At 38.9% G+C, this 13,690-nt stretch overlaps 1 protein-coding gene across 4 annotated transcripts in view; it reads left to right on the top strand.

Annotated features, from left to right (window-relative positions):
- The window catches only part of MBNL3 (muscleblind like splicing regulator 3), a 207,054-nt gene that overhangs the window by 170,416 nt on the left and 22,948 nt on the right, over nt 1-13,690 (top strand). The gene's annotated exons all lie outside the window — the stretch shown is intronic.

The following is a 13,690-nucleotide window of genomic DNA, read 5'->3' on the forward strand; positions in this document are numbered from 1 at the left end:
AGTAAGCTAAGCTTTAAAATAGGTATTTACATATGTCAGTTTTTGTATTCAATATCAAATTTTGTCCTAAAATGTCCTCACAAAGCTGTCAATTGCACAATGACTTGACATCACCAATAACAGTGAACACGTCCTTATACAACCAGAGCAATGAGTTCAGGTGCTTTGTTTTTACATTTTAGCACAGGTACTTATATGGGACTTGGACAAATGCCCAGTGGTTAAATCTTAAAGCTGAGCTCCAGGCAAAATAGCTAAATATACTTACGAAATACACATATGGGAAATGTTTTAGTTGACAGAGAATTTGTATTCCTGTCCATCCAGTCCTAGGATTTTTGTAGCTCTACCACACAGCAGATCCCTGTCTGGCAGGGTAGACCTGATGCTTCTTTGCAATGCTCTCCCCAAGCCCGTGATTGGAGAGTGAAAGGAGAAGCAGCAGGCTGATGAGCTCATCTCTCTGTGTTCTTTTTGTGCTCCTATCAGGATGTACATGAACACTTCAGCTCAACTGACTTGTTCTTTGTGCTTCTCATTTCACTCTGAGCCAGAGTGCTTTTGTAGTTGGCATGAGTCTGACACCAGGTCAAATTCAAATACGTACACTCAGGGGTGGACTGACCATTTGGAAACTCTGGCATGGCCCGAGGGCCTGGGGTCAGTAGGGGGCCCCATGAGATGCCCCTGGTACCTTTTTCATAGGCTTTTTTGAGTTTTGGCAAGGACACAGGGGCCCCATGATCCCCTATTGCCCGGGGGCCCCATGAGTTGTCAGTCCCCCGCTGCATACACTATTTGCATACAAAAATGTAAAGAGGTATTAGTTGCAGCGCTGCATTAGTTTGTGTATTTTATATCTGCACAGAGTTCAGCTTTAACGTTACTTCAAATTCTAGTCAGTTTTCTTGTTCAACATACAGTTCTCCTTTTAACTTTCCAGTAAGCAAGGCCAGGGGTCGGCAGATTAACAAGGATCATTATTACTGTTATTATATTTTAGAAGAACAGATAATTGTATCATGCACTTTCATCTTGTTTAGGTATGGTATCAAAAAATGATGTAGAATTAAGATACATAAGTAACATGCATTGTGTGTATTCCATTCATTCACATAAAATATAACCCTCTGCAGTTTAAATGCTTTTAGTTGTTGTGCATCTGTATAGATTGATTTTTTGCAAATTCTAAAGCAGCCACCATTATTAACTTAAGTCATATTCACACCATTAATGCAACCTATTGACTACTGGGTGTCACATTTAATGAAGATAACGATTTTCACAAGAGGTTATAGAATGGTCCGCTGTATTATTTCCAGCTTGCCTGACCAAGGCCTATATGGCAACAGTATTGATTGATTAAAATCAAAAGCATAGGATAACTCAATTCACTTGTAATCACCCCATTTATTGCCGTCTTATGAAATAAGTAAGACGAGCAAAATAATGTCATTGGTTGTTGCCTTCTTGTATCAAATAAAGCTTGTTTTGTTTTAATATATTGCATTAACAATAGTCACCATTCAACGCATGCTTAGTTTTTAATACATTGTATAATGCATTCTTTTTTTCTTCTTTTCACCTGTCCACAATGTCGCTCTTCTTATGACGCACCTCTGCTTGCTGTTTTTTGTTGTTGTGCTTGATCACTATTGGCCCATTGCCATCATGTGCTCCCTGCCTGCTAATTAAGACTCAGCCAGCTGTTACATCACTGAAGCGACCCCGCAAGGCCACCCTTGACCTGGTACTTGGACCTTTGACCTTCTTGCTTTGCATGTAACCATCAAGTGCATGGATTCCTTGTCCTACAAACTGCATACATGAAAATCTGTTGTCATACATTCATTGATGTCTCCTGGTTTGCAGCCAATGTTTGTGTTATGGAAACATTCCTATTGTCCTAATTTAAATAGGTTGTGACATGTCTTAAATACATGTATTACTTGTGAATTTTGTTTTACAAGAATGTTGGTATATTGGTATATCAGAGACGGATTAAAGCAGAGTGGGCCCTAGGCTTTACCCCCTCCCAATCCCTTCCATTGACAAGGGATTGCAATAGGTACAAAGAGGCTGCAGCATTTACATGGTCTGTTCTGGGATGTCTCCATCAGACACCAACTGCCTACAAGTCCATTCATGTGATGTGACAGGCTGGTGCACAGTTTTGTCTAATTAGTCTATCCCCCTGGATCCTACAAGAGCCTTGAGCTTGTAGATGAGTCTTCTGCCTACATTGCCTTTTTTTTATTATCTGGCCCTGGTATATAAGGAATCCTGTTTGGAAGTGGACTACGTTTTTTTTTAAAGACTGATGGAGATATAAACACAGAATGAATAGGCTCCATGTAACCTGATTCTAGAGCAATATTGCCTGCCCTCTGTGTGTCTCATATTCTATAGAAGCATAACCTCTGCAAAGGACACTAGTAAAAAAAATAACTCTCTGGTCATAATGTTAAAGCCCAACTTCAGGCAAAACACGTTTTAGTTTTGGTTGGATGTTCTCTTATAAAAAATAAATTATGCATTGGTGTTCATATTGCATACATTGTCAGTTGACTAAAAAAATTGGTGGCTACCTGCAATAGGAGGAAATATACTCATGTCCGATATCTTGTGTCTCCTGTCTTTGCTCAATTGCAGCGCCACAGCCTCGGCTAGGCTTTTATGCACTTAACACTTCTGGGAGTATAACATGCATGTATCACTGTGCTCTCTGATTCCTTATGCCACAACCTGTGTCACTACAGGACACAACAGAGAAATGAGGTTAGGAAGATGCAACCACATTGTGTGGCAGGGAACACAGACTTTGGGACTCCCAGAAGTGTTGAATGGTAGAGTCTAGCAGAAACTGCAGCACTGGAATGGTGCAAAGGTTTAAGCTCTGGGATGCCAGAGTCAGATCAGACATCTCCACATTTGTTCCCCGATCCACTAGCCTGCTTTAGCCACAACAAGGTGGTCTTACCTGAATTCGCAGTTTATTCACTTATTTTAGATCTCATGTATTTCAGATAGAGGCGTTAGACTACCTTGATTGCCCTCAAAATGCCAGAAGGATTTGGCAGACCAAGATACTTCCATAGGACGATTTTTCCGTTAGGGTCCCCAAGTGTTAGCAGAAGCTAGAGGGTGATTCAGCCCACCCACACCCACATAAAACTGAAATAGCTAATCTGAGCAGCCGTAACACATCCCATAATAAATATGTTGATATTTTTCTAATAGTTGAAACAGAAAATAAAATATTTCACTGCAAGAATGTAGATAATGACAAAGAATTAGGCTTCTTTTACAATGCAATAAAGTAATTTAAACAGCAGTGTAAAGTATAAACTTCAGTAATGCATAAAAAACAATCAGAACATTTAAGTGCTGTCTTAACAGAAATCTATTTATTTTAATTGGGTTGCTGTCTTTTTGCATTTTTGCATCTTGGACGAATGCATACGCTCAGCTGAATTGTTTGCCTATTGTTAGGTTAGATGAGAAACTATGCTCCATTTAGAGGCATGTTTCATATTGTATTTGGCTTTTTGAGTGCATATCTGAAGGCTCTCGTGTTTTCCTGAACACCTACACCACAGGCATGAAAGAAGACTAGTAGCAGTCACTACTCCAAATTCCATTTTTAGCAAATCAGTGGGTGATAGAAGGATCAAGGGACTAAAGATAGAAGTCTAAAACTGAATGGTGAGGGTTTTTTTCCCATTGTTGGTCTTCTCGGCAGTGTGGAAGCACAGCATGTAATTTAGTGGTGATAATAATGGTGTGAAGCGGATGGACACCATATCTGGTTTAGTGATGAGGGCTTACTGTATTTTGCATGAGGTTTAATTAAAGCCAACACTTCTGACGATATTCTTTTGTTGGATTTAGATGGGGTCTTAAAGGGTTTAAATGTATGCAAGGTTTTTTTGCCATCCATTTTCCTGTTGGAGAAATTTATTTTTCTTTTCTCAGGGAGACAAGGATGTGAAATTTCTGCAATGGGAACACAAATAGCAACAACAATATTTTAATAGCAGATTGGGGAAGGGATAGAGCCTCAGGCAGGTTTTTATTGTTGTCTGAACCTTGTTGTTTCTGGTGACCCCTCTGGTTCTCCTCATTGCTTATCCTGATGTCACAGAGATAAAACAGCTACAGCTAATAAAATAAATATGTAAGAAGTTCTAAACCTTTGGGAAGTTTTGCCTGAAGCTGGGCTTTAATGTTTACTGTAATCTTGCGCATCTCCATGATATATCTAATATAAAAAGTGTGTGTGCGTGTATATGTAGTTCTGGGTTACATGGCTACATGTGCACCATAATTGAAGTTGCAATATACACATTAATCTGTTTTAAATCATTGAGCTGCAAACCAGATTTTCACCCCTGTAATGTTTTTAGTTTTGCATTGCTTTAACTCCTGCCAACAATCTCCTTCTCCTCTTTTTGAAGTGCATCCCTTTTGTAATCGAAACATAACTTATTTATCCCTCATCACTATGTGCTGTTCATGTACCAAGTGGCCACAAGTGGGTTTATTCTTCGAGATGCTGAAGTGTTATTGAACACACTTAGATGCTGAAAAGTGTGGTATGTCAACCAAAGAAAAGCGGTCTAAAGTCTTACAGCAGAAATGTCATTTTTGCTAATTCTCTAATCAAGTAGTCACAGATTTACCAGCTTTCTGTTTCTTTTGTGGCTGGCTTTCTTTAAGTTAACTGTTCTGTGTCTTTTTATAACTACAGGGCCCACATTCTGATTTCCTTTTTTCATCAACAACTGGGCGTTTTTTTTAAAACAGATCATAGAAAAGTTTTTAGTTGCAAATGTCTTATCCATCCACAGGAAAAGCAATTTAAGTGCCCAGTGTGTCACTTGTACATGTTCAGTACCTCAGTGTAAAATGGTTAATGGGTTTGTTTGTGGGCCACAGGATCATGTCATGCATAGGCATAAATGCAGATATACAGGGACAAGAACTAGCAAAAATTGCCTGTTTGTTTTGGAAATGTTTTTAAACATAAAATGCTTCTGTAGTTGTACTAAATGATAGCTACATAAAATTACATAAAATGCACAACTGAAACCAAATGTTCTGGTAATAATAGCCCAAGCTTGGGGAGAGGGGGTGGGTATTGTATCTAATTTGTGTAACCAACATTTGTGGAAGGATTAGTTCAAAGCAGCACTTTAAGGACACAATCCACTCAGAAAAATCTTTTTAGGGCTTTCCTGGCCCTCATTTATTAAAAGAAAGTTCAAAACAACACATTAGTTACCTTCGGGGGGGGGGGGGGATTACAGTATTTCTCTGCCACAAATTAATTCTTCACTTCCAGTGCTGCTGCTCTGGTCTCAATCCTCAAGCTCTTGTCTGATTCTTAAGACAGGACCTGTGCTTTCATAGGCTTGTATGCGTGCATGCATTGATTCCAGCTGACTCCTCAACAGAGCCTGTTGTACTAAAACTTGACAGTGCAAAATCTGGTGCAGCTCTGCAAAGGAACCAATCAGTTTCCAGGTTTTTTTTTTTCAAAGCCTAATTAAACAAGCTGAAGTTAGGAGCTGATTGTCTACCATGCACAGCTGCACCAGATTTTGCGCTCTCCGGTTTTAGTAAATCAAACCCAATAAATCCTAGGGCACAGTTACAGCCAACCCAAAAGACATTGTGCACAATCAGTGGGATTGCTCACAAAATGTTGATCTAGAGTTAGAAACTTTATCCCTCCCAAGTCTACATGGAGCCTCCAAATTCCAGGACCCAAACCAGGATTTACCAAGTGAGAAAACCAACCTTGTTTCTTCTTTGTGTGTCCTGGAGCCCCTCACCCTGTATGGATGAGAACAATAGGTGACAAATCTTTTATGATCCTACAATCCAGTCTCAACTGCAAAACTGCACTCTAACTACCATTTTCCACTACGACATAGCATTGTCCTGTCACACATCTTAGCAGACCTTGTTAGGCTAGAGCTGCCTTAAGCAAAACTTTGTTCAAACTTCAAAGCTTCAACTTTGGCTGATTAGACCAAAAAAATGTTATTTCTCTAAATTGCTTTGTGTTGGGTCCTCTAGAATGGGATCATGGTTTAGACTATGGTCAGGGCTATTTCTAGCTGTGAATTTCAAAAACTGGAAACACACCAAGTCAGAAGACAACATTTATATTAACTCTGGCTTGTCATATATTGTCTTATAAAGGTCATATTGTCTAACAAGGTGCCCAAACCAGGCAAAAAATATACCCAATATATTTGTATAATAAAAGGTAAACCTAATTTTGTTTTGCCATAAAAAAAATGCATACATTAAGCCCACGTATCAGTTGATTACTGTTTTATTAATTTACGTTTATATTGAATTTCACATTTTACTTGACTGGTCTTCTTTGAATTTCATGGTGTCTTGCACACATTGGCAGCGATAGCATATTTCATATATAGATTATTTGAAATCTATGAAAAGCACAAAGTTCCTGGACTTTTCTACTAAAACATGGACTAGATATTTATAAGAAGATACATGGCTGGTTGCTAGGGGACAAGAGTCATTAAAAAATAATTTTATCATTTATAATTTAAGGATATGAATTAGATGATGGCCAGTACTTATTGCTATTTTATGTACTGAAAATCATCTCAAATTTATGCGTACTTAATTTACATAAGTTCCTTTTATTTGACTTATGTCAGAGCTACTCCAAAAAACTTTTTCACAACAAAACTGTCGATATCTACCTTGTAATAGGATGAGGACAATAACACTTACAAGGCAAATTCTAACTGTGAAAGCTGGCTAGTGTTTTTGAATGCTTTTTAAATGTTTGCTATATTAGCGTTTTACAAGCTAAGGTTAACAATTGCACATATGTACTCCATTTTAGTCAAAGTTATTATGTTAGTGTAGCATATTAACCTCCAGTTTCTCTCTGCTTTTGCTGTTTCTGTTTTTCACTTTGGCTGTATTTGTGCTTGTTATTGGTAATTCATCTCTTGCCAACTTACTGCACTGTTGCCCCACTGTGCCCTCTTATTTTCTTGTATCACTTCCTAACAAACAACAAGGACAAGGATTTTGAAGTCCAAAGATATAGATAACAAGGGCTATTGTTACTGAAAACCTAGTTAACTAGGTTCATCTTGTGGTCCCCATTTGCAGCATGACAGCGAAACAATAATGGAACAGAGAGCGAGAGAGACAGTAAAAGCCACAAAGAGGATGGAACTCCACCACAAGTAGAGTAGCCAAACAGACCATTTCATTCCCTCAAGGTTTTATCAAGACCTTAGGCTTTCCTATGACCAGTCCAGCATTCCTGGATGACTGTAGGAGACAGATGGGGTGCTTGCCAGGATTTCAGATATTGTAATGGTCATGAGTCTGTTTAGTGAGTTGAAAATGTGTTTTTGTAGGTAGTTGTAATAGTTGCAGACTTGAGATGATCAGCTGGCAAAACAGGTCATGTTGAGCGACTGTTTTAAGTAGGTTTTCTAACAGCATTTTCCAGATTTAGAGGATGTTCACCAGTTTCAGTTTGTCTTTCTGTTCAAGTGCAGATTTCCTAGCATTTAGTTGTTGCCCATTAGCTAGTGGTTTCACCAGAGAGTATGGATCTGGCTCTCATTAGCTTGGTACTGGATTGTTGTTAGACAGATGCTTTCACCACTGGAATTAACCAGCTTAGGGTGCCATTTATTCTAACCCCACAGCGCCAAAAACTTTAGCAGTGTCACTCCACAACTTCACTCCATTTCCCAACACATTGTAAATACAGTATTTCAGAGGGTAGTGTTTCTTGATAGCTGAGCAGTGGGAAAAAAAAATTGTTTGCGTTTTTTTAGCTATGGATGAACCATGTCCCTTTTGGAAATATAACAACTTTACAGTCCCCTGGTCGTTAGTTTTAATAATTTTTTTTCCTTTACATTTTTGCTAGTTTTATACTGTACCGCTCCCACTGTTTTGGCTAGAAGTTGTTAGAACTGCATAGAGAACTTAAGCTGGCCACTGTTAGTTTTTTTTTTATTCAGCCATCAGGATAAACTAAGAAAAACCAACAGATTCCTCCATCCATGCAAACAAGGTGGATGGATGACCCCCCCCCCCCCCCCTCCCCACAAGGACAATATATCTGCACCCACTGCTGTCAGAATTCACTGATCAGTGGCTGCAGCCATGATCAATGAAAAAACTTCCAACATGTCCCTTTTAAAAGAAGTTGATCAAGCCATCAACTTCTGCTGAATGGAAATTGCACACTAAACCAGAAGAATTTCGATCACTTTATGGCCAGCTTTAGACAGCTAAGGTCCTGAGTCCACAATTCCAGCAATATAAGGCTCTATAGAATACAAAATTTTGGTTTGCTGCTAGAAAAGGAACATAGAAAAAAATGCCAATGGGAGACCCTTGTTTTGGTAACAACTGTCTCAGACAATTGGAGAGCCTTCCTCTCACTTCCTATAGTGTCTACAGGACAGGTTGTGAAGGAATGTCCCCACAATGAGATATAGACAGCACCAAAAAAAAAGACCTGTCAATGGTTTTAACTTTTTGCTACTGTATGCAAATCTAGACTAAAAAGTTTTGGCTAGACATACACTAACTTCATACATGTGAATGAGTCACTGAATAGTCCCACAGAGGGAGATTTACTACAACTGGTGCACACAGAATTTGGTGCAGCTGTGCATAGAAATCAATCCGCTTCCAGATTTTATTGTCAAAGCTTAACTGAACAAGCTGAAGTTAGAAACTGATTGGTTACAATGCACAGCTGCACTAGATTCTGTGTGCACCAGTTGTAGTAAATCTTCCCCACAGTGTCTGAAAGGGAAACTGCTGTGCTCTGTTTAGAAACTTTAAAGTTTTTGGTAATCCTGTGTCATGCACTGTCTGTTTGTCTGGACAGCTTGATCGATGTGGAAATGTGGAAAAAAAATACATAAAGGCATATAGAATGCTGATGGTGTAGAGGGCAACAAAGCAACAGTAAAAGCAGAACTCCAGGAATTCACTTACACTTTAAAATGTGCCAAATTATAATGAGTTATGTCAAAGCAAGGTGTATGACACCTCATGGACTTATGTCTTTTATTTGCAATTTACAGTTTTACTACTGTCCAGGAGTACAGCTATTATTATACTTCTCCCACTCTGACAGGAGCCATGATGCTTTCGCACACAGACGCTCTGCCCACCCGTCCCCCCAGCTGTCCATTCACAGAAGGCTTTGTATTTTGTGAATTAGTTCACATAATGCATAGCATTCTGTGATTAGGCAATAGTAGATGAGGGGGGTGGGCAGAGTGGCTGTACACAATGCTAAAGCAGCTGGATCTGAAACCAGAAGATCTGGCTCTCAGTAAAAATGTGGTCTGCACCTAACCATTGTTAGTTGGTACATTTTAAAAAAAGTGACTGATTTCCCAGAGCTCTTCTGTAAAGAAAAGAAGCATGCAGGGAAAGGGAGTACACAAGCAAATAATCACACAAGAACGTGAACTCTAACAGACAATACAAGAGTGTCTCGCAAAGAAAAACGAACAGTAAAGAACACCTTTCCTAAACAGTGTTCATAATTAGGGCGGTTGTATTTCCTGGCCACATATCTGGCCACTGAAGTGTATTCTTTAAACCTGCAAGGGTTTCAATTATGGCAATGGTTTGTAAGGGGAGTGACTGGTGCATGCTGCCAACTGTGGGGAACAATTGTGATTGAAGCAGGTTTCCAAACTTTCCCAATAGGCGTTCCTCTTGAGAGTTGTTGGCTTGCATGTGCATGTTAGCCTTCATAACCAAAGCCTTCATAGCCTTCATAACCAAAAACAGCTGAAAGAGGAGTCATCAGATGTCTGTAGGCCATTTAACAGGCTACTACTGCACATGTGCACTGTACACAGAAAAAAGGGATCTGATCATCGGACATGAAAACATGACCCAGGCATCCAGCGGCAAACATGCTGCCATCAGGTGCAAAAACTTAAAAGCTCGGTTTAGGGGAGCTTATACATTTATCCTTAAGGAGAGACAAGAAGGGATGGATGCTAGATTGAGCTTCTGTCCTCTCATGTTCATAGATACTATAGGATTTGTATTGATGAGCCCATCCTCTGGTTAATCAAGGTAATTCAGTTAAGCCCTATTTTCTTAAGACCATTACCTCTGAGCTGCATTTTTTCCAAAACGTCCACCTTTGTTGTGAGTCTTTGTTAAAAATTATTTCAGCTATAAAACCAAATTATCTCACGCTTTGCTTCTACCTTTTTCAAGGTTAAAACATCTTTAGTGAAAACATCACCTCCTTCCTATTCTTGCCTTATGTCTATTTTGTATTTCTATTAAATGTGTTTATGTAGAAGAGCACATAACTAAGCAATAGATTGTAAATAACAATATTATGCAAAATGTCAGCCCCCTCAGCTTTAGAATGTATCCCTGAACAAGGGCAACTATTGTCATTCATGATTGCCTTCACTTTACCAGAAATACTTTCCGTGTGCCTTGACCATCTATGCCAATTAATTTATTCCTGCTGTGATGAGTTTCCAGCTTTGAATTGCTCCTGCTAACTGCAGTTGGAATTCTGTTTTATACATCCTGCATTTTTTCCCTTTATAGCTAAAAAAAAAATTAGTTTGTGTGTGCCAAAAATAGCTATTTAAATACAGGGCTGGCCATTTTTTTTTAATAATACAGGAATTGATGAGTTGAATCTTGGAGCCAACAGGCAATTTTAAGGAGCCAGAGGACACATACTGCTCCTGATATTGACAGGTAACTCTTCAGAAAGTTAGGCGATTGGCTATCTGGTGGCTGTGATTTAAACAGTCCTTATATGGTAACCTTAATTTTTAGAACTATCAAAATGGAATGCATCCTGTCAAGTCAGACAGATCTTAAAGTATATCTAAAACCAAAAGATTTCTTACCTTAGGATAGTGTGCGGAAGTATTGAAAACTATATTACATTTTTATTGTCTGTGTCCCCCAATCAGATTTCCGAAGGTGAGTTGAACTCTATAGCCAATCTTTTGGTTGAGAGTTATATGAACATAGCTCAGAGATCCAGAAAGTAAAAGTAACCAAAGACATTGTAAATAAAACCCTAACCAAAAAAGCTAATGGGGTTTTAAGGTACCAAACCATATATAACAACAACTATACAAAAATAAGATAAAAGAGTTGAAGAAGTTTACCGCCTTTTATTAGTTAAAAAAACCACCATATTGGTGGGGCATGACAACACGACACATAGATCATAATAGGCCCAAATGTGTTGGACAGACAGTACTACAAAATGTAGCCTACTGACAATAAATCACAGATTGAAATAATGATACTCTTAGAATGATTAATGACATCTTTGGTGCCAATAAAATACTCTGTTAATTGCTTCACCATTTAAGTACAAGTGGATACTTTGTTCGTTACTCCAACAAGTTTTATGGGACAAAGCCTGCTTCTTCAGGGAGACAAAGTATACATTTAAAAAATAGAGAAAAAATAGGCCCAGAACACATTATGGATATATGACCCATTATAGTACATAGAATTAAAAAATAAAACAATGAAATAGAAGGCTAACCGCATTTACCGATTGGTGATATTGATGACCTCCCATAAGACCAGTGCATTACATATAGGGCATTTGATTCACACCTGGATAGACAGAGGCCCTCAGCTAAAGGTATAAAATTACCATTTCCAGCAAGATTAGGCAACAATGTCATGTCCATGTGATTCATCATTACGGCTAGCCCCTGTCGGAGGACCAGCTGGGGTAGACTAAAGGAACTCTCTTGATCCATATTGTTCCCCACTGGGACTGGCAGCCTCTTCCAGCACACCCTCCTCATTCTTGTGAACATTTATGTTCAGCAGAGCTGTATGTTTGTGTTTGTCAACCCTTCGGGCAATGGTCATGAGGGGTTGACAATCCAACTAGGGATGGTTGGATTGCGAATGTACATCTAATAGTTCATAGACATCTGTGGGCACCTTAAAGCGGAGTTCCACCTGAGAAAAAAAAAAGTCAGCATCTACAAAAACTGTAGCTGCTTACTCTTAAAATACAGCTACTTCCCTGTCCCTCGGTCCAGCGGTGTCCTCACCACCGTTGGTTTCACTGGCCGTCTTCTCTCCCTGGCGCCAGCATCTTCATTGTGGGCACCCGGCTGTGACAGCTTGCGGCTTGGGTGCCCACTGCGCATGTGCGAGAAGCGCTGTGCTTTGCAAATGGCCCCGTAGTCTTCTGGGACCTGTCACATGTCCCAGAAGACTATGGGAAGGGAGAAGGGGAGGACAACTTCCGCTTCTGATCGCCTAGGCGATCGCAATGGAAGTGGGAGCGAGTACCTGTCAAATTCGGGTGCCCCCACTTCCCAAAGGTGCCACTCCTTAATAGGGAGCAGGGGACAAAGGCTTAAAGCGGAATTTCTCCTTTTGGGTGGAGCTCCGCTTTAGGTTTCCTAGCAAACTTGACACTAAAATAAGCAACATGAGCAGTGGCAGACAATTTGCAGAGGCCCTCATGCAAAAAAACAAAACGTTTATGAAACCACTTTGACTGACATTATGGTTGCTCAACATATATACATTCTTTCTTATCATATTGCTACTTGGTTTGTCTGCCTCTATCAGGGTGTCTTTGATATGTAGTCCTGCAAGCACACTATACGTTAAAATGTTTAAAAGTACATTTTTGTTTTTTACTTTTTTGAGCCTTTTGCACTGTTTTGTATACTATTTTAGGCGCTGCCTAGTCTGTGTAAAAATTGTGTTACCTTTCCAACATGTGAAACTATATGAAACATCAATCCAAATTCAATGCTTCACTCATAAACACTACATACAAATATAAAAAATAATCAATGTTTTTATATTTGTATGTAGTATTTGTAGTGATGCATTGAATTTGGATTGATGTTTCATACAGGTTCACATGTTGGGAAGGTAACACAATTTTTGCACAGACTAGGCAGCACCTAAAATAGTATGTATAATGTAAAGGTACAGTACCCTGTTAGAGCTGCAGCCAGTCATATAGATAGAATCATACACATTTATTTTCTTTAATTTATATTTGAAAGATATTGGTCCTAAATGCAGGTAAATGACTTTTAATTTAAGCTTTTGTATTGTTGTCACAATTGCAGTTATCTTTTAAACCATTTCTTAGAAAGTTGTAGTTTTATCACTTTATTATTGTTTGAAAACAACTTGATCTGATGTATACCAAATTAGAAGAAGCAACAGTAGGACCAGTAAATTACAGTAAGGAGATTGTAGAAGGTGTATCAGAGAGGTTGTTAAAAAATGGGACTTGGGGCAGATTCACAGTATTGCATTTTTGTAAAATGCACCACAATGCACAGGTGTTTTAGTGTATGGCATTGAAAAAAAGTGGGTAGGTGCATTAATACCTCTGTTGCAGTGTGTTGACAGTCCATTCAAAATTAATGGGCTACCTTAAAGCAACATACATTTATCCATGTGTATTGACACAATAATGTGAATATTGCCCAATGGAAATATTAATTTTATCCTATTGATTTATATTATGTCAGGGCTGACTCAGGACAGTTTGCTGTACTACTGAATTTATTGACAATATCCTGTTGCCCACAAAGACTCCATTAAATCTTATCTGTCTAAACCCACTTATGTTTCCTGAACCTTG

Source organism: Staurois parvus, unplaced genomic scaffold (genome assembly GCF_062004578.1).
Source record: "Staurois parvus isolate SC_StPar_1 unplaced genomic scaffold, SC_StPar_1.0 ptg001045l, whole genome shotgun sequence".
NCBI classification, from domain to species: domain Eukaryota; kingdom Metazoa; phylum Chordata; class Amphibia; order Anura; family Ranidae; genus Staurois; species Staurois parvus.